This window comes from Alligator mississippiensis, chromosome 10, assembly GCF_030867095.1.
Source record: "Alligator mississippiensis isolate rAllMis1 chromosome 10, rAllMis1, whole genome shotgun sequence".
NCBI lineage: Eukaryota > Metazoa > Chordata > Crocodylia > Alligatoridae > Alligator > Alligator mississippiensis.
The window spans coordinates 72870389-72892504 of NC_081833.1; the positions used below are offsets into that span (position 1 = coordinate 72870389).

General features: G+C 42.6%; 2 long non-coding RNA genes across 3 annotated transcripts in view; one reads left to right on the forward strand and one right to left on the reverse strand.

Annotated features, from left to right (window-relative positions):
- Positions 1-3499: 3499 nt before the first annotated feature.
- On the reverse strand, positions 3500-10877 carry LOC109283374 (uncharacterized). Its single transcript, XR_002090531.2, has 2 exons — positions 10637-10877; positions 3500-4643 (listed from the first exon to the last, which is right to left on the reverse strand). It is a non-coding gene; the product is annotated as an uncharacterized LOC109283374 (long non-coding RNA).
- Positions 10878-13009: 2132 nt separating this feature from the next.
- LOC109283367 (uncharacterized) overlaps positions 13010-22116 on the forward strand; it is a 69710-nt gene continuing 60603 nt past the window's right edge. Inside the window, exon 1 of one of the 2 annotated variants that reach the window (XR_002090520.2) lies at positions 13010-13816. This is a non-coding gene — a long non-coding RNA (uncharacterized LOC109283367). The remainder of the gene's footprint in view (positions 13817-22116) is intronic. The other variant, XR_002090521.2, reaches the window with a different exon arrangement.

Sequence of the window (22116 nt, forward strand, 5' to 3'; positions counted from 1 at the left end):
CCAGCCTGAGGTCAATGTGCAGAACAGTTAACATACTAGCAAACCACTAATTAACCTAAACACAGAAGCAGGAGCCCGCTTCCAAAATGTGTCTCTAATTCACCCTCCGTCAGTGTTTACAACAGTACAATGGATCGTGTGTAATGCAGCGGCTGTGGTGAGAGAAGCTGGACGGGGCTGCAACGTATGGGAGCATTTCTATAAACCTACAGAGACATTTGGATTAGGCAGTTTGCTAACCAAAATGCAAGGCTGGATTGTACACAGTCAACCCTGCCCTGTAGTTTTGGGGCAAAACCTCTTGAAATAAATGCCCCCTGCCTTTGGGGTTCTAACCGCAGGTAGCATTACAGAAGCATCTCCTCCAGGCATTTCCAGTCCTGTTCAAAGGTTTCTTTTCTATCATTTCCAAGCCAACCCTGGGAATTTTGCACTTCTTTGAATAAGCATCTCAACCCTTCCTCTCTGAAATTACATGCAGTCTTCAGTGGATCCTTGGATAAATCGGTTAAGCCACAGGCTCTAATGATGGTCGGAAAAGGAAGTGTTGTGATTTATGCACCTATCTCATGGCAGGGGTGGCACATTAGGTGATAATCAGTCCCTAAACTTGCTTTAATTTCTTTCATCCCATTTTTTGTTATCTTATATCCCATTTGTATCATCCCATTTGTTATCTTATATCCCATTTTTTGTTATCTTATATTTTTTGTTATCTCTTTTTTTTTGCATTCGGTGTCTATCCATGTCTGGCTCTCTGGTGCACCTCCATTCCTGAGTGACATGGAGGTTAGACATGTCTAGGAGCTGGCTGCCTTGGCCCTTGAATGGATGCCAGTGTAAATTAGAGCCTTTCAACTTCCAGCACCAGCTTCTGCCTTGGACAACTGCCATGACCGAGGAAGACAGCAACAGCGGTCGACATATTTGAGCCTGCAGCGAATGTGCCCTGGAGACCCCAGCCAGACCAAAAAAACAAAACCCTGATCAGTCTGGTTGCACTGTCCTGGTGGGGTTTCCATTAAAGACATCATAGAGAATCACAAGCCACTAAACTGCATTGTGGATGCAGATTTTGGGCTTCACCAGTACTTTGCCCCTCTCCTGAGAGCCTTGCAGCTACTCAGACTCTGCAGAGGGAACTGGCCAGTTCTGAGATGCATACTGGGGATACAGAAGCAACTGGACAAGTGGGAAGAGGACTGGGCAAACTAGGACTAGAGTCATGGGCTCACAAGCCTAAGTAACAAGGATAATACAGCCTATGGTTGTATTCATCTTTTCCCCTTTGGAGGCAATACTTGAACTGGATGCCATATGGGTTGCAAGAAGCAAGGACCTCACATCTGTGCATTAGCTTTGTCATGGACTACGTGACCTGTCGCATAGGGAAGGGACAGAGGATTTAGGGACAAAAGCTTGCTCCCTTTTTTTTCCTTCCTTCCATAAAACAATAGGAGGTCAACTTATATATTCCCTCCCCAGGAGCCTCGTCCCCATGGGTTTATCTTGCTGGCGTCTTACTTTCAAGTGCCCTGGACTGTAAAGAGAAGCTACGATGTTGATGAAAGAGGTCCCCATTTTTCCCATTGTTCTTCATTGCCTTCAGTGTGGCCTCAGATTTCAAACATGGTTCAGTTTTATAACCTGTCAATGCAAGGATGTCCTAACAGGAAGGGGGAAAAGTCTTGCATTTTCAGCCTCACTTATGAAAAGAAATATTCCTGGAGGGAAAAAGCTCAGGCAAAACAAAAAAAAATGACCTGTGGCTGCAATTGGAAATGTAGTGTTGGACTTGCATGCACTTCTCGTGTCTTTGACGAGGGATGTCATTTGAAAAGGCACGCTTTTCTATCCTTACGCAGTAACTTGTCTGGAAGCAGCATAATGCATCTTAGTCAAACCGATCCAGGGAAATAAAAGGTTTGACTCAATTTAGAGACATGCCTCGTTTCTGGGAAAGAGGGGTCTGCAGAAAAAAGAGCAGGAAAAGGAGGCAAAGATAAAGAAAAGGCGGGAGCTCCGCTGGAAAGGACAGTGTTTTCCTCTTCCTCAATTTCTTGTGTAACAAAACCCCACTCTGTTCAATGATGCAGTTCTATTGACCTGAATTTCCTGTTCTGTCTTTTGGCTTTGCTGCCGCTTGTCTTGTGATAATGGGGAGCATGGTGGTTTTAACTTTATCTAGTTACACAACACCAAGCCAGCAAATGTTTCACACGCAGCGTCTGGGAACGGGAGAAGTGAAACCCTCGCTTAAATGGGAACTCGCTGCGTGACCTTCTTATGTCCCTGCTTCTGCCACCTCCATCCGGCAGTTTTGAACCTGGGTGTAGCTAAACATTTTGAGAGAGTCCCTTAAGTTTGAGCTGCTAGATGGCTTCAGTGCGGGCCCAGTAGGGAGGCTGGGGAAGGAGGGTGGGCTGCTTGAGTCTTGTCTCCTTCCTTCCAGGGCCCAGCAGGTCAACGGGAATGTGAAGGAGGGGAGTGGGTTATCAAATGTTGGCTGCTGCTCCATATGGACTGGCTCGCAGCAGGACACCCACAGCCCAGCAGCAATAAAGCTGAAATTTGGCCCCCCCCATGTGCCCCGAAGTGACGTGAAGGCCGCGTTCTTGGGGAGTAAACAGATGTTGGTTCTGGGAGCACATCACCCGTACACAAGGCAGGTACCATGGACAGAGTATTACAAATGCCACGTATGGCTGCAAGATAAATGACTTCTCATTTATTGACAGCGGGGGCTGGATCAAAAACCTAGCTCCAAGCCCCTCCAAACTCCAGAAAAATTCACATCCACATCCCAAGCAGAGTTTCCTGGCTCTAGCCCATCTCAGGCTGACGCGGTGCCATCTGGCAATAAGACCGTGTTGTATGTAGACAGACATTTGCTTACCAATATTGCACAGTAGTGGGATTGTGTTCTCTATAATTTTCTGGGTAGACACAGGAATGGGTAGAGATTGCTGGTCTGTGTGTGTCTGGGATTCAGCGATGAATCCATCTTGCTGCTTCTGCAGGGTTGAATTTGAGAAGATATGCTTGCTTTTTTTTTTTTCAGCTGCACGCTATTAAGACTAGAGTTTAGCAGCCCTCCTAATTAGAAAAGAATGCAGCTAATATTAATGCAATTAATAATACATTCCAAATGATTCTGGATTGAAGAAAAAACCAACCCAGTGGCTTCTAAATCTTAATTTATAATGTCAGCGTGTAATTGAATATCGGCCGTCTTCTCTTGTACGAAGTAGTAGAAAACCATCACAATCATCCCTTGTCTGAGCAGAGGTGTTATCACCATCAGGGTTTCTAATTTGAAGGTGGTCAATTTAAAAAGGCTGCAAGGTGGGAAGCCTTGAATGAATGCTTTGGAAGTCATCCAAATGCTAATTTATTTTATTCTTCCAGTTTCACTACCTGCAAATGTTGGAGCTGCCAGAGATTGCCAATGCAAATGGGCTGAAGGGGTTTGCTCCTCTGGGAACACAAAAGGACAGTATCAAGTTGGTTTGCTTTTATTTTGTCACTGTGTATCCCAGCACTTAATATGTGTGAAAGTTTAGAAAATAGCATCAAGGGAATAATTGAAGTAAAAGGCAAGACTCTACGTCCAGCTCTAGTTATCCATGCACCGATGGGGCGGGGAAATTATGTGAGCCTCTTCTCTTTCCTTTCAGACACACAAAGAGGATCCTTGCTTCCTAGCAGGGATCCTAGTTTTCTCCGATTTAAAAAAATCCCCAATTTTCAGATTAAAAAAAAGTAACCCTAAATCCACGTTTTTCCACAATTAAAATGAAACACCACTATATGTTTATCTATATACTGCTGGCATTTCATCTGAATCACAAAAAAAATCCCCAATTTTCAAATTAAAAAAGTAACCCCAAATCCATATTTTTCTAAATCGGAGAAAACCAGGATTCCTGTAATCATAAGGGAATCCACTGGACTGTTTTAGTGACTTGCTCACTAGGCCAATGCATGGGGGGGTAAAGACCCCTGTCTTTTTTTTGTGACTAGGTTTGAGATAGCCAGCATGCACAAGGCACGGGCTGCAATGCCTTTCGGCAGCATTTTTGCTGTTCTGCTTTGCATGGATTTAAATCCCAGGCAAGATTTTGTTCCTTCCAGTTCAATTTTCATGTGACATCCCCACTGATCCCACTAGAGGGGGATGCTTCGAGAGAAGTGGACAGCAGCCGGTGGAAGCCAATACACTGTATTAATTTACCAGCCCTGCTCTTCTTAGCAGGTGGACAAGGGTGTTTCCCGCTGTCAGCAAAATGCCACTCTGTGTCCTTACCCCTCCCTATGTGACCTGTTGCCCCAGGCTTTCCCTGCAGCTCATTTCGGGGAACGGGTGTGGACGTTTATTCAGGATTGAACCAGAAGTTTTATTGCACCCCGCCACCCCGTCCAACCTCACACGGGTTCATCAGTGTTTGATTCATCTTGATTTGAAATTCCTGGAAAAAAGGCGCTGGCTAGGAGCAAAACAATCATGTCTCTGTCTGTCCGTCTCTGCTCTCAGCTCCTTTCATTGCTGTTCCTCCCCTGTGCTGTTTGCCCAGTCTCGAAGCGCTCTGCTCCCTGGTACGAAGACCCGCTCTTTGTTTGCTTCTTGAAGTCTCTTCTTACACCTCATAAGAAAAACAGATTGTACAATCAACTGGAGCCACGGGAATTATCGCTGGCTTCCAGCGCCCTCCGCGGACAGATTTTGACAATCGAGTGGCATAAAAGGTTGCCGCTTTTTCATCTGTTTGGTTTTATTTCCAGAGAAATGCATGAGCTGGATAAAGATCTCAGGGCTGGGAGAGTGGTAATGCAATTTGAGGGATCACGAGGGGGTGGGGGGTCATTGCATATTGCAGATCAGTAACTGCAATAAACCACTTACTGGGGTATTCATTTGTTTTTTAACACCTTCCCCAGGACCAAATGCAGAAGGGGAAAGGGGTGTTTGGGAGCTCACAGAAGGAAGCTGTCAAAATCCCTTTGCATCTTAGGCAGGGAAGGCCATGACTTTAAAACCTTAGCAGTCAATCATTCGTCTTGCAGAGTGTTAGGTAAATAGGGACAGATAACAGATGGGACCCCATGGACGGCTGGGCTCGAATGCACTTTAATAGACTGAAAAGGTAGGGACACACGGACCAAGCCTAAACTCTAGGACGCCCTTTCGTGAGAGCTGAGAGATCTCAGCCCTGCACAGGATTGGGCCTGTATGTCATCCATACTCAGACAAACAGCTCCAAGGTGATTAATAGCTTCGTTCAGGAGAATAAAGATTGCTGCCAGAAGGACCGGGCCTTTAATCAGCTAAGAGTCATAGGGATGAAATATGGCTTTTTTCTTGTTTTAGCAGCAAAATTGGGGGCTCCGTCCTCCTCCCCTGAACTCAGTGGCCAAACTCCCACTGTCATCAAGGGGCGCTGGCTTCGTCCCCTGCTGGGGAGCTTATAAGGTAGCTCAGCTGTGCTTTTAGCCTGCATCTCAGTGCTGCAAGCTGAACAAATATTGAGCACTGCAGCACTTAGCAATATGCAATCCCTCATTTTTTTCCTCCTAATGTGAATCCTTCCTATTGGGCTCATTTTTAAGGGAAAGAAAGATTTTGAATACTTTCTCACCCTTGGATTTTTGTGCCTGTCGCTGCAGGGGAAGCTATGAAGCTGTGATCTGGCTCCCACATGAATACACCAGAGTCATCAGGGTTTATACCCTCCGCTGCTCCGGCTATAATTTTTAAGTCTAATAGGAGTTTAACAGACAGGACAAGAAGATGCCCGTCCTCAGATGCTCACAGTCTAAACTGAATCTGTAACCGGCAGGAGAGAAAAAAAACGTTCCCATCTCATCTCGGGTTAGAAAATGTCATTCTGGTGATGGATTGCCATGCATTCTTGCAGATTTTACTGGGTTGCATCACCCCCAGGCACCCTCTTTAAACGGCACGATGCCAGCCCCAGATGTGGCGGCAGTTCTTTGTAATGAATTTTAAAGAGAGGAGAGTTTGATCAGAGCAATAACAAGGGATCAGTACTCATGCACGGTTCCCAGGGCAGGCAAAGGCAAAGCTTTCATGAGTCAGAACATGACGAGAATTCAGAGAACGAGGCTGTAAGTCCTGGATCTGCCACCAACGTGCGTAGATGGTCCTAGGTAAATTGCTTGGTCTCCCCGTGCCTCAGTTTCCTCTGTATGAGACCTGAGTATAAGATCATATCCCTTTCACTACAGTTCAGAACAGCTGTTGCTTTGTCGCCTCTAATGGAAGCCTAATTAGGTGTCAGGACTGTAGATATCCAGGCAATGTATAGTGTATAAGACGAGAAATAGAAAAATGGACTGGGTGCCCTGAATGCCCGCTGAAGGCAGCAGGTTTCATTCATATAATGGTGTCAAGGGGGTTTTATCTACGTTGGGAGCAGGATCACAGCCAGCTTCTTTCTAACTCTTCAGAGCCACCATAATGCTCTGATTTTGAATACTTCCCTTCTTGCATCCTTGTGACAGATCCTTCCTTTTTGTGTCCTTGGGACAAAGTATTTGGCAGTTTGCAGATTCGCTGGAATCTGATGCCGTGAGCGCGTCTGCTTTGGCCTCTAACTTGCAACCTCTGGGCTGTCAACCCTGCACCTTAGCGCCTGCATGACCCTGGCCCCTGATGCTGGATGAAGTGCTGAGAAAGCAAAGCCGACCAAGTACTACGCACGCCTGCCCAAGTCCGACAAGCCCTGCGGTACTATGCCATTAACATCAGCCACAGGACTGACCTTCAGCAGGCTCCGAGCAGAAGAGCCCCTGCTCACAGAGCAGTTCACAATGAGTTTCCTGGGGCTGTTTGTTTGTTTTATTCCTCCGGCTAGGCCCCGGCAGGCTCCGGTGCTGATGATGACACTGAAGGCAAGGGAGATTTGCTACCGGGAGAAGTGCCAGGGCCTGATCCTGCATTTTCTAACAGGAACTCGAGTTTATGGGGTTTGGCCTTTAAATTTTCTCTTAATAATCAATTAACTGAAATTCTCACCCCTGATTTGCACATGACATTTTCCCCCAGCTGTTTCATTTTCACTATTTACAATGCAAAGGAAATGCACTTGCAGCAAGTGTAAACTGAATCTGTAACTGGCTGGAGGGAAAAGAATAGCCCCGTCCATAGGAACATGGGGGGTCAGAGAGGAAAAGAAACATCGGTTTAATCCAAAAACCTTAAGTCGGCATCCATCTAGCTCAGCAAAATCGAGAAATCGGTTTCTCCATCCGAATTAAGTTCGACTGACTGAATTCAGTTGTAACATCTGGGGGCAGAGAATTGCAGCCCAGTATCTCTTGTCTTGTTATAGGCTGAAGAGGTAAGTGTGGGTTTAATGCCCATATAGATAAGCCCTTATCTAAAGGATATAACACTTAACTTTACAGTCCACATACTTATTTAACAATTGCTAATAGCTGCTGGGTTTACTGCAGTTGTGTCTCTATTATGCTCAACACAATCACAATTATCTCTAAATAGGGAGGGCAAGCCATGCCTGAGAACACACCAATGTGTTGGCTTTGTTGCAAGACAGGCTTTCTTATTATAAGCAAGTACTTCAGTGGTTAGCAATAAGCTGATAATAGAAGGGGCATTTCCACATCAGTTTAAACTAATGGCAGTCTGAAGCATTTTGATGGTCTCAAAGTGTGGGCTAGGAATTAAAAGTATAATGTAAGTTGACAAGAAGGAGAGAGAGGGACGGAGGGGACCTCCGTGTATTTGGTCTGATAATGTGACTAATCACAGGGAGACAACTGATCTGAAAAAAGAAATCCTGCTTAAACAATTTCTTTTGTATTGCAGAAGCAAAAACATAAATTAAGACTTAGGGAAAAACCTATCCTTCAGTAAATTACCTCTGGGCTTGAAATTATTCACACAGGACTAATACTGCTTTAAAGGGGTGATGGGGATATACTAAAAGAAAGATGAGAGGGCAAATGAAAAGCATAGTCTCTTCCTAAAGAAAGCATAGAAAATGCATCTGATCACCAAAAAGGAATCATTGGTCCCACCGTGTTCAACTTTTTTTTGAAAGCATAAAAAGGCGAAATCTCAATTTCCAGTAAAAGGAGAATGTGTAAATAGCAGCACAAGCAACAGAAAGCAAAATTCATGGCAAGAAAAGGGGCCAGGATAAATAGCAATGCACTAAGGAGGAACAGGCTATTGAACAGCACCAATAAAGCACAACCACCTATTCTGTGAAATTAGGGAACAATGCTACTTGATGGTATCTTCCTTGTCTGGTGTAATTTGCTCAGTAAATGGTGAGTTGTTGCAAATCACTTACCTAACAGCAATTGAGCTGTTGATGGACAGATCGTGTTTTAACTTCCACATAAATCCCCACAAAATATTTAAGTTAAGTAAAACCTTCTTGTCATTCATCCCCTTGTAGTAAATACAGATGTGGGGTTTTTCCTTTGCATTTCAGCTAGACATTGTATTCATGTTGTCTTTAATCTGCACATACTGAAGGGAAGGGGATTTCCCCCCTCTCCCCCCCTCCTTTCAACCTCCCACCTGGGCACTGACAGCAAAAAGTATTTAAAAGGAAATTCTTATTTTATGGCCAAATTATAGTAATCACAAGCTATAAACTAATTGAGCCAACTCCCCCACTAAAACTGAAGGGTGCATTGAATCTAGTCCTTTAATGAAGTGCCCAGCCTGAATGACACATGCATTTATGACCTAAATGAATCCAAACATACTAGGTTATAATTGCTACACTTCAAATTTACCCTTTCATACCATGTAAGCCATTAAACAACATTCACTTTTGGCTGGGTAAATGTTATGCAGCCACCCCTCTGCCAGAGGAACTGGAGGATTCATTCCTGCTGTATAGTCTCACTATATTTCCCTTTTGTTCATAAAGATGAGTGAGTTATGGCATGACAGAGGAATAGAGGAAGGAGGAAAGAACATAACAGATGGGGATGAAGTGTGCTTCTCCTTTGCAGCAGTAACTGAAAGAGCAAATTCTTTTAAAGTCATTTTATTACATATACATAACTAGAAGGATTGGGGGGGGGGGGGTTCCCTATCCAGACAAATCAAGAATAGTCCCTTTTATCCAGTATTTAAAAAAACCAGGCATTGGCTGAACTTTCTTGCCTTTCTTTAACTCTGCTCCTGATTCTTGAATTTTCTCTTCGATTTTTGTGCGTGTGCATTTTATTAGGTTAATAAAACTCGGTTTTCAAACTTTTGGATGCCTCCGGGGTACAATGAGCTCGGATGTCAAATGCATCAAATAGCTAATGAAGGGATTTCAAAGGTCTCCAAAGTGTCCAGAGCTGCAATTTGTAGTGTCTCATAAAGGTAAACCCCGCTTGGGCTACAATTTGTTTTGTCTGCTGGTTTTCCGGGTCCCCCAACCCAGTTCTGATCTGACCTGCAATTTGAAGCACCGCTGGTTTTTAAACAAAACAAAATAAAACAAAACAAAACCCAACAATGTTTTAACGTCAGCATTTTGGGGCATTCCTCGGAAGGGGTTATGGGACCAGTTCAGCAATATGCCTATCCTACGTTAAAGAAGGAATGTACTGAAATGGGGATCAAGGTAAAATGATCTGGGGAGGGGGGGGGGGAAAATCCTTAACTAAGGAAACTTTCTGCTCTTTCAAGGTCTTATTAGAGAGAGAAAAGAGAGAGGGAGAGAAAGAAAGAGAGCAGTCTTTTTTGGTTGTTTTTATTCCCATTTATTTTTGGCTAAATAAATACGTCTTTCTGGGGTTTCAGGTTCGCTGTGGTGCGAGAAAGGTGACAGTGAAGAATGGATCTAGTCTGTGGGAGGTCTATAGGCTGGTCTATAGGAAGGGAGTTTTACCCTGGATGTCTATAGGATCTACCTTGCCCTGGGCATCCTCCTTTTTATGGATTTATTTATTTATTTATTTTGCATCTCATCAGCTCATGCCTGATCCCTGGAGCTGGTTTGATTCGGATTGGTGAGAAGAAGCAACCACCGCACCCACCTCCTCCTGCACCCGCAGCTCGGATCAGGGGAGCAATGAAACTGACCAGCCCCTGTCTCTTGCATGTCAGTTTCAAGGAGCCCTTGGAAAGCCCTGGCTAGAGAGAGGATGGGAGCCGACAGCTTCTCCTCTCCCAACTGAACCAGCCCTTTTTCTCAGCTCCTCACCCCCTCCTTGCACAAGCATGTTGCTGGAGAGGAGCTCAGTTAACACGGTTTAGCTGCAATACCTTTGAACTCGATTTCTATAATAAATGGCTTTGCACTCCCACTTGGTTCTCCTGTTTTTTGGTGGTTGTTTTTTTTTTTTTGGTTTTGTTTTGTTTCCTCCCAGAGACATACACTTTCAGTAAGGAGCTATTATTGTTCAATAATATCCCAGTGCCTGCTCGCAAACCTGGCTGGCAGCTCGCTCTGTCATTTGTGAGGAGCTCTGCCCGCCTGCCAAAATTAAAGACATCATCCCTACAAGTCCGCCAGATCTGTGCATTGGTTCCTTTTGATATCAGTGACACCCAGCTCTGACTTGTTAACTCCCATGGAGGGAAGCATATGGATGGTAAAGGCTCCACTCCCACCCCCATCACCCCCCTTGCACTTACATTGTAGGAAGCCTTTGAGGTCAAGATGGATCTGTGTTGTAAGTGGCACTGAAACTGGGAATGGCAGACCGTTGACTTCGGATCTGTTGTCATACTGAAAACAAAAAGGCTATTATGAAGCTCGTAGATCAGCAGCAGTAAAAAGCTTTCATAAGGCACAGATCTCTATATGAGGTTATAACAGCAGTGTTAATCTTCTATTCAGTGTTTATAGAGCCAGCTCATCTATGGGGGTGAGTGGAAGGCGGCCAAGTTGCAAGAGAACATTCTTTATTAAAAAATATAAAGTCGTGTTGCTTTTAGCAGTGACCCCGGGAGCTTACATATTCCTCCGGTAATCTGCAGTCTAGCAGGGCACAGCCCCTACGTTGCAAATTGGCATGCTGCTGGGTTTTGGAGGTCGGGATCGCAGGCTATGCTACAAGCAGGAGAGGATGAAAGAGGTGGAATAATATTTCTAGGCTGCACGAAGTAAATGCTTTAGGAGACACCAGAGAGGTAGTCCCTTTTCAGGACCTGTGTTGAAATACACTCTAGTTGCGGGGTCGGGTCATTTATTAGCATCTCCCCGAGGGTGCCAAAGTTTCCAGTGAAGTTTTGAGGGCACATTTGTGCGATTCAAAGAAGTGCACCTTGGTTTTGTCATGCAGGGTCGTTGTCGCAATGCCTTGTCTTCATCCCCTTAGGAACAACGTGTCTCCTGTTCAGGTCATTTGCATATCAGAAGATCATCATCATTATTAGTGTCATCATCGTGATCACCGTCATTATCACATCATCATAGTCATTAACCTCATTTATTACTATCATTATTATAGTGACTATCAGTCTGGTTATTGTTGCTGTTGTAATCATTAACACCACCCTTATCCTTATCATTATTAATATTAACAACAATAGTCATTCTTACTTACTAATTGTTACTTACTAATAGTAAGTACATACTTAATAGTAAGTCTTGTACAATTAGTTACTAACTTACTGTTACTACCTAATAGTAACTAATTGTAAGTACTGAATACAGTCTTGTTACAATTACTTACTATTACTAACTTACTGTTACTACCTATTAGTAACTAATAATAAGTACTTAATAGTAAGCCTTGTTACAATTAGTTACTGTTACTAACTTACTGTTACTTACTACCTATTAGTTACTAATAATAAGTACTTACTTAATAGTAAATAATTGTAACAAGGCTTACTATTACTAACTTACTGTTACTACCTATTAGTTACTAATAATAAATACTTAATAGTAAGCCTTGTTAGAATTAGTTACTTACTATTACTAACTTACTGTTACTTACTATCTATTCGTAACTAATAAGTCCTTACTTAATAGTAAGCCTTGTTACAATTAGTTACTATTACTAACTTACTGTTACTTACTACCTATTAGTAACTAATAGTGAGTACTTACTTAATAGTAAGCCTTGTTACAATTAGTTACTATTACTAACTTACTGTTACTTACTACCTATTAGTAACTAATAGTGAGTACTTACTTAATAGTAAGCCTTGTTACAATTAGTTACTATTACTAACTTACTGTTACTTACTACCTATTAGTAACTAATAGTGAGTACTTACTTAATAGTAAGCCTTGTTACAATTAGTTACTATTACTAACTTACTGTTACTTACTACCTATTAGTAACTAATAGTGAGTACTTACTTATCAGTAAGTCTTGTTACTCCCTTGCCCCAGCCAAACACGAATACACTCCATAGTCGATCCATGTCATGCTTTACATAGTGGAGAGCCATGGCAATAAATTTATTGCCTCTGTTCACCTAGTCTGTATATTTTATTTTCCATTCTGAGAAAAGGTCCTTAGCTGCATTTCAGCAGGCAGAAATATGAGCTTAAAATAGATTAAAAAAAAACCAAAAACCAAAACCCTGTTATTTCTTTTCCTATGTGAAACCTATATGGAAAGATCAGGCAAGATAGCTGCTTCAGTATATCACAGCTGCACTCTGGACTCGTGTGAAATGCAGTTTGCAAAGCCATTTCCCCCCGTGAATCTGTTCTTTTCTCCATTTGGGGCATCCCGGATCCCCTTGCACAGAGTTTTACACCCTGCAGGGTGCAGTTTTACACCGTGCACGTGTGAAAAGCTGCGATGCTGTAACTTTTTGGAGGGGAGGAGGAAGGAAAAGATCTTTTTTGTTTTGTTTTGTTTGTTTTATCCCAGTATTAAAACAAAGAAGAGGAAAGAAGCCCTTGACAATCTGTCCTGGCCGCGAGCCCTCCCACCCCCTGTCACCCCGCCTGTGTGTGGATGCGTGTGCGTTTGTGAATGAAAAAGCAACAAACACCCATTTGTTTTGCCTTCAATCGGGACGTGTTTTTTTTTTCCAGTGGGGAAGGCACAACAGGCTGGATGGCTCCTGCCTGGAGTTCAAGTGAAGTGAAGTGAAGTCAGCTGCTTTGTAACCTTGCAACCGGAGTCTGCTCCCAGTCCTACTCCAGGGTGTCCAGAAGGAGCTTTACTCCGAAGGGAAGAAGTTGGGGGAGCCATCACTGCATGAGCATTGGACTTGATAGTGCATCCCCCTAAGTTTCACTATCTGACCCCCCCAACACACACACGCACACACACACACACACACACACACGCGCGCACACTGAAATTTACAAGCGAGTGAAATTTACAAGCGATCACTGTTCCCAGCGCTTGGAGGAAAAAAAAAAACCCATCAAGAAATGCAAGCCACCCACTTCTCCCATTCTGTCATTGCTGTTGTGTTGTCCAGGAAGAGTTTATACGCTTTTTTTTTTTTTTTAATGTTTTAATAGCAAAAAGAGAAATATGCACCGTCTAGGGAAAGGCAGGCTGGGACCGAGCAAAGACTTCTGAGGCTCCATCAAAGGCTGGGGTCTGGTTTGCAAGCTGCAGCTCGACTTAGTTTGACAAGCCCAGGCCAGAGGAAAGTCCTGGTGCTTCCCCTGGACGTTGCGAGGGTCGGAGCCTGCTTATGCTCCCCCGCTGGAAAAATGCGGATCCTTGCGAATTTGTTGCATTTCCTTGATTGATTGTTTAGTTAGCGATTTTGCCAACTTCCTGATGGTTCATTTCTGATTCTGCAAAAGAACCGCATTTCCTTTTTGACTTGAGAGGGGGAGAGAGAGAGACACGAGCGGAGGCTGGGGGCTGTTGAACTCGGCAATCTGTACGTACTGCACCCCTTCTCTTTCCTCCCCACTCTCAGCACTTTCCTAATCCTCCTCCTTTTCCTCTCATCCCAGCCCAGCGTTTGCAGCTCCGCAGAAATCCCAGGGAAACTGCTTGTCCCTGAGAAAACACCTTCGGCAGATGCATGGTTATTTTATACATTGCAATCGCTGTCCTCTCAACCCTTTTCTATCAGAAGAGCGGGGTCTTTTCCTAGCCCTAATCATCATCCAGCCCGCACCATGATTTTTAAAGCATCTTGCTTTTACTTCACATTCATTTTTGTTCTCTCCTCTTCTCCAGTTTTGCATTAGAATTAAGAGATCTGATCTGCTTCCCAAAGTAGACTTGCAAACATATTTTAGGAGCAGATCTTTTTGAGAATCACAAAGCCATTTAAGCAGGATGTGCTGTGGGGTGAGAAAATCTCTTCTTTATACCCTCCCACCCCCTTTCCTAGGTTTCACATATATTTTATTGCTTCCCTCAGAAATATTCCTTTCCCAGGCATGTGCTTTTTACCGGTCTTACTTGAAAGGACTCATGACACTGGGAAGGGAAAAAAGGGAATAAACCTAGACAAAAAAATCAGAGCAAACTTTATAAAGGAATGACTAGAATGTTTTAAACCTGGTTTTGTGCAGGGTGCTGTTGGTCATATAAATGGAGGGTTTTAATACGATCTGCAGGAGGTCAGGAGTTGAAGAAGAAGAATGGCTTGATCCAAAAGCTACAGAAGCCAGTGGGAATTTTGGATTGGGCCCAATGGGACTTTTGGATTGGGCCCTAAAGAAATAAATTTTGGAAAGGTCTTAGAAACGATATTATAGTAAGAAGGAAAATCCATGCGACTCTCAGAGAATGGCGCTTTGTTTAACTGTGTCTGGGAAAGAGCAGAGCAAGAGCCAGGCTGCATTAGTGTTCCTCTACTTGAAGGTCCTTCTGGAATTTAGGGAAAGTGGGGTGAAATCCTGGCCCCATTTTAAATCAACTGCAAAACAAGGCCTAGATTAAATCTTCCAGGTTTGCATTTTGGTCATTTTAGTGGTGCATATCCAGACTATACTGAATGCAGAAGAGTTATTCTGGATTTAGACTGGTGTAACAGAGCAGAGTTGGGTTCAGCATGAGGTCCATATATGCACGTATATGTGCTTACCCATGTATGTTTGTGCATCAGCAGCTGGGAAGATGACTGTGTACGTGCATGTACACTTAGCACAAAAGCACTTGTCTGCCTCCATTGGTGCATATGTACATATGTGTACATATGTGCTGCTTTGGTAAAGGGACGGTGTGTGAATACTGAGGTGTGACCGGCTGTGTCTACACGTGCATGTCCAGTAGGAAGAATGCGTGCACACCCCTCTCTGCTTAGGAACGTGCGTGTGCATGTTTATGAAGGGGAAGGTCCATGCGCACGCATGTCTGGGAACATGCTGGCTGGCATGTCCGAGCACATACATATGGGTGCGTAATATATTTGCAGGCATGTGGATTGCTGCACCAGGTTAGCCATCTCAAGCGGATTTTGGGGAGGAGATACAGAGAAAAACTCTTAGAATAAAACAATAGGAAAAGTCAGGCTCTGACTTCTGGGGGTGAAAGTGTGTCAGGGCTTGAATGGGACCATGACGCTCCTTTAAGTCTTGATGTCTAAGCAAGGGAAGCCAAATATTGATCAAACCTTCGCTACAGCATCGTGTTATTCTTCCACTGAAACTATTGCTTTGTAAATCTTTTTTAAAGCCGTTAAATCTAGGCACAGATCCTTATCAGGCAACCCCCCTGTTTGCTGGTGCTGAGGTCCCCGCTCTGTCCATTAGATGGCATTGCGACTTTTGCAGACTGGTTTGGGAAAGAAATGATGTGAAGCACTTCAATGACTGATCAGGTTCTGCTGCAGGGGCTTGTCCTTGTACTGCAATTGAAAGCGTATTTGTCTTTTCAACACTTGTTATATGCTTAATATACAATTTGCTTTATTAGCTCTAGGTTTAATATCATTACTGACTCAATCTTTGTATTGAAGAAAAGACTAAATATTCTCCTTCCTTGTATTGCTTTTACAGTATATAAAATCTTGCCTGCAAATCATTATAAAATAAAACGACTGGTGGTTATATACTGTCTATAAAATATTGCAGACTAGTACGCTATAATACAAAATACATTAGTAGGATGACCTTCTTGTTTAACTACCTAATAAAAATACAATCTGATCACTCCAACATTAAAAAACAGTGAAATGCTTCCAAGGTTTGGTAGACTGCTTGACAGAGAACTGCAAAACTATTTAGTAGATAAAACTATTGAATATATCAAACAATGTGCTAAAAACATTAGAGAGCTGTGAAATTGTAGGTCTTACATTTTGAGAGGCAATATGTGCAAATGCACAATTAAAACCGAATGGAAAACATGTAGATGTTTTAGAAGGGAAAACCAAAAAGCATTAAATGTAAATCAAGGAGGAAAAATATATATTTTCTATTCACATCAGCAGATTTTTCCTTGGGAATGTTAAGCTTGATGTTGGCAATGTATCTAGGTTGAGTCGTTTTATTTGTAACTGGTAAAGAATTGTATCCCTTTTTGTTTCCAAGAGGAAAAAGGAGTATTAACAATAACAAGTAACAAATGTAATTCTGATTTAATTGCTATCAGTGAAATTACACCGCCTGCACTACGTACCCTGGGCTAAGCATCTCTGACTTGGGTTTTCTGTCTTTGCATGTGGGGGTGTTTGTTTTGAATGGAAAGGACAAGCTTATCATTTAAATCTGATTTGGGGGGAAAAAAAATTCTTCTGAAGAAACCCAAATGTATATTTTATTTGACTTGCCCGGGTTCTCCCTAAAACTGATTAAAAACACATTCACACATATTGGAAGACTGAATTGTATTCTTTTGTCAAGCTACTTCAGTGGATGCTATATCAGAAATGTTTCTTTCCACAGATTATTGTGAAGTGCCTACTCTCACCAGGGAGCAAACTTCTTGAAAAGCATCTATTTCTTTTTTAGAATTGTTTTAGGATGTGAAATTAGTTTATAGATAATGAAGCACTTCTAGGTTGTTCACCAAACCTTTGATAATTGCCTGAGCCTTTGGCAAATTAGGCAGTCTGGTCTATTGATGAACGATTTGACTAATGTACAAGGATTTCTCAGGGTTGTTATGTTCTGAAATATTTAAGTGACAATGGAAAATTAATAAAAGCTATCTTTAAGCGCGGTGGTGCTCCCCGGTTGTCATGTTATAACACCTGAGTCAGTGAAAATGAATATAGTTTCCAGCCAATCCCTTTGATCTTTAAACTCTAGGAATAACAATGCTCAGCATTGATGTCTACAGTTACATTTTAAAATTAAGTTGAGTTGCTGCTGCTGTAGAAACATGGGAAAGATCCCTGGAAAATTACAATATGCAGAAAAAATAAATTTACCCTTGGTTCTCAGCTGCTTGTCCAAGTGAAATATTCCTAATTCTGTTATCCATCATTAAAGTATGTAGCTGATAAAGGTCTTTTTTTTTTTTTAATCATTTTTATCTCTTTCAGGCTGAAAGGTAGAAAATAATTTACTGCAGAAATCCACATTGAGCTCTCTCACCTGAAGAGACAAACCAAAAATGTTCTTGTGTCAATGATAGGGTGCAAAAGAAAAGATTGAATCCAAGAAAGAGAACCACAGGCAAACAAAACCTCACAGGGGAAAAAAAAACCCAACACAAAACAAAGGAAAATATGATCTGCAAAACATAGGGTTTCAGGTCAAAACAGAAGTGCTTAATTCTGTCACTTCAAACACGGTAGCACGTTCCACCAAACAGGGGATAGGCGGATTATGTTGGATGCTAGAATTACATTTCAAGCTTGGGGACACTTAATTTGCTTTTATCTCGTCTTCCCTGATTTGGAAAAGCAAACAAGCAAACAAAAACAGCTCCTTTTAGAGTTATATTTTCAATGTAGTTCAGCAAGAAAATCCTGTTTTATCCACCAGGATTACCATAATTATTCTTTCTATTATTTTACAGTCCATCCAATACAAGCAGGATTTTATTTAGGGGAACGAGAACACGATTCAAAGGAGCGACGCCAAGATCCTACCCTCACCTGGGGTAAATTGGTAGAATTCCCTGAAAATTAGTGAAGACTTTGACCCACATATTTTTCCTGGGTGATAGAAAACGGAGAAAGTCAACAACACTGGAACCTGTAGTTGGTTCAAGTAAATACCACGATACATTATCTGTCACCGATCTGAGTTTTGCCTGTTTGAGAAGTGCAAAATCAAACCCATAACAGACACGTTCAAGCATTTTCAGGAAAGACTTGGTAGCCTATGACATTTTTTATTTTTTATAAGCACAGCTTTTCCAATGCAACACCAGTAAACCCTACAGAGCAGCATCTGATTCATATTTCTGAGAAAATAAGAGAGCGATGGAAATTGGTTCTGAGAAAATGCAGGCACATGGATGTGAATTATAGCATTTGTACAGCAACCACCAAAATGAGGCCTTGATTTTAACTGCAGCCAGTAATAATGACAGTAATAAGCTGCCCCAAATAAATATGGGTAGCTGAAGCTTTCCAGTTGTTGAGAGTGTTTGCATATTCATTCATTATTCGGGCTGCTTTTTTCCCCCATGGTACTGATATTTGACAGTCTGCAGGGTGTTTGGTTTGCCAGTCCTTAACGAAAGAGCAACACCTGGCATTTTATGATCTGATCTCAATGCACCATTTGCAGAAGGCAAGGTGGTAGGACGGAGCCGTCGAGATTCACATGTTGGTTCAGGGCAATGATGTGAGTTTAAATGCATGCTAAGAAACTTTTGAAAAAAAAATCCTGTGTGGCTAATATCAGTTCAGAAAAGAAAAGAAAGGGCCATACTTTGTTTTAAGTGACACTAACCTACGCCTGAAGGAGATGCGTGGTGGTCCGCTTGAAAGCCGAGTGGTAGGAAAATGGTAAAAATGGTAGGCTCTGGTCCTAGACGCTGATGATACCTGGGTACAGCCTGTGTGGCGTACCACTAAAATCAATGCAAAGCTGCCTTAATTTGTGCTGTTGCAAAAATTGGCCTTCAAACGGCTTTCTTTATGATCATTATCTGTTCTTGTGTCCCGCTTTGTCGTCACCCTTCCTGTTGGAGCAGAATTTTGCTTAAAAGAAATGTCAGCCAAACAACCGAAATGAGCTGGTGGTGTATATTTGACTGATCCACTTCAATCAAAATGCCCCCAAGGTATAATTACTGTCAAATGTGAATATCAGAGATTCGGTGTATAGCCAAAATGAATTTGAAGGGGGGGGTGGGGGGGGGTATTAATTGATGAACAAAAAAAGCAAATGCATTTTAGCTCACCATTAAAAAAAACCCCAACCCATTTGAAGGAGGAAGGTCTTCTATTTATTCAGTTTGGAGCTTGGATGAGGTTTGTTAAAAAAATATTGTAGCAATTTTTTAAAAAACATTTGCTGTTTGGATAGATTAGCTGGACATGGAAGCACTTTGGATTTTTATTCCTTTATGTAATATGGCCATATTCATTTCTGGCATGCAGAGCTACTGGTAATGTAAGCAGTGAGAGAAATCTTCAGGGCCAGGCAGATAAAAATCTCTTTGAAATTTAGGATGCTGATGACCACGTATCAACACTTGGCACTTTTTCCCCTGTGGAAAGGGACACTACAATGCATGCAAAAGCATTTTATGTACCGGGGGTGTTGGGTATAGCCGTGTCGGTCTATTGTATGCACCAGGGCATCCTTTTTTAATTCTTTTTGCTGCCCCTCCACATGGGACCGGTCGAGATGTTATTCCAGCCCTGGTCAACTGCAAGTGCTGACGTTGTACCAAACACATGGTAATTACCCTTGATCTGGAAATACCTCTTTTTCTTCTGGGACACAAGCTTATCGAATCTTATGAGAAGCAAGCAGCTTTGTAGGTGTCAAGGATTGCACAGTCCCTTTCCCAGTACTTCTGGCATGCCTCTTCATACTGGCCTTTCACCAGGCCTGGATTACAGCAAGTATTTATTTGTGTGCTTTCTGTTAAGTACGTGAATAGCCACACTGAAGCAATGGATCCCCCCAGGACGCTCTGGAATGTACTGACCCATCCACTTTCATCTGCTTTTGCAGGCTGGAGCAGCTCGAATGCATGCACGCGGGTACAAATGTTTCCTCTCTCTCTCCTACACACTCCCAGGCACAGAAGGGAAAATGCCAACTGTACTTGACATTTTCTTTGGGGATTTCAACAGATGATTTTTTACCCCATATGCCTGCTCAGTCATTCTGTAGCTAATAAAATAATAATAATAATGTCAGATTCTCGGTGCGTGTCCTTTGTCCCAGCTCAATTAAGGATCCGAGGAGGGAGCTCTTCAAATCGATTTTCCAGTTAATGATGAAAAGAAAGTTGTATCGTCTAAGAGAAACAGTGACAACAGATAATGGTTCTCTCTCTTGCATATCGCACAGCACAGATTTAAGGGATTATCATCCTGACCCTCAACCCTGGAAGAAGCGGCAGACATAGCTCCACCGTCAACCTCCTGAGACTGGATCCTATAGAGCTGAATTCCTGCTATCTAAATGAGTCAGGCATTACACAGGACTTTCAGCTTTAGCTGGAATAGCTGTGAAGCATCCTTTCTGAAAAGCTTTCTGAGGAAGCAGCCTGTGATTCAGCTCAGCTTTTGCTTGGTGATTATCTTTGCCTTGTAATGTATTTTTATATATCCGGTAATATTTCTGAGCTGTTATTTTAAATCCCTTGCAAACGAGTTGTGTTCTCAAGTTTTTCACTTTCACAGTGTTTTTGTTTAAAGGCACTCGCCAGTAGGACGGCATGTATTACCCAAAGCGGACAGTCCTGTTACGCAGCTCACTGCTCATTTGGCATTTTAATGTGTTTAAAAGAGCGTTAGTTCTTCACAGCAAAGCCCAGAAATCTGGGCACTTCAATTCTGACTACCTAAACTCTTGCGCAGCTTCGGCTGGCGTTAGTGAATCAAAATATTCAGTTTTGGTGTGTGCTGTGTTTGGTCGATGGCACGACCTACCCCAGAGAGAGCCGCATTTCAGAGCGTGTAGCAATGCCCCTTGGAATTTGTTCTTTTAAAATGCCATGGGGAAAGTATGGCATTTGCTAATGAAAGAGTGTGAGGTTAGTACAAAATGGTTTTTATTGTTGTTATTTTCTTAACTGGTTATAAGATTCAACACTACAGCGGTCACTCATTATAATAAGATGAGAAAAAAAGTCCAGTGAAATACCATCACTTTCCCCTCCATTCTGCTGGCCCATCTTTGCTTGCCTTCCTGATACATGTGGGATAGTGATACCCTTGTGCCTGTAAGGAGTGCGTGTTTCTCATCAGATAGCACGGGAGATGGTTGTTTCCTTAAATCTAAAGCAGGTGGGACTCAGAAGCGTGCTAAGGCAGAGGCGGTACAGTGAAATGATGCTGGGCTATCAAGCCCTTCACCTGCTCCAGGCATGATCATTGGGATTAGCATCTTTAGTATTAAAAGTAAAGCCCAATTAATATTAAACTAACCTTTAATATTCCTAAGTCTGAGACTGGCTGCAAGGTCTAAAATTAAAGCCCACCTTTAATATTCCTAAATCTGAGACTAGCTCTAGATCCACTGCCTGCTGTCTAGAGCAATGAAGATCTTGCAGCCAGTCAGCTAGTAACTTCTTGTCATATGGTCTGTCTGTCCATTAGCTGGGCAAGGGTCCAGCTGGGCACACAACTTCAGACACAAGATACGTGAGCTCTTAGACTTCCTTGGTTAAGGCATTTAAGATCGGCCTCCAAAGGGGCTGCGAGACAAATTAAATGAATCCCTTTTTCTGTAATGGTCTCCATCAGGACTTCCATCTCCCATTCTTCTCTGGAGGCTTTGCATGCACCCTTTCACAGCGGTCTGCTCCAGAGATGCATCCATCCATTTGCACTGCTGGGTGGCTCATGCTTCACAAGCCTTCTTTTGTAGATAGATGAATGACAGGACCATTGATCCAGGGTCTTCACCCACAGTGAAGCCAATACTGAAAGCTTTGGACGAGGGCCCAAAATATCAGGAGGCATCTGGCCAATTTTGCAATCCTGACTCTAAGGAGAAACTGCCTTCTTGACCCCTGCTCAGTTTGCATCTTGAAGCATGACATTTAAATTAAACTAACATGAGCCAGCCTCATTACCTATATTGCTAACGGTCAATTGATCTGGCCTTTGAAATAGAGCTTTTAAGGTTCAAAGATGGG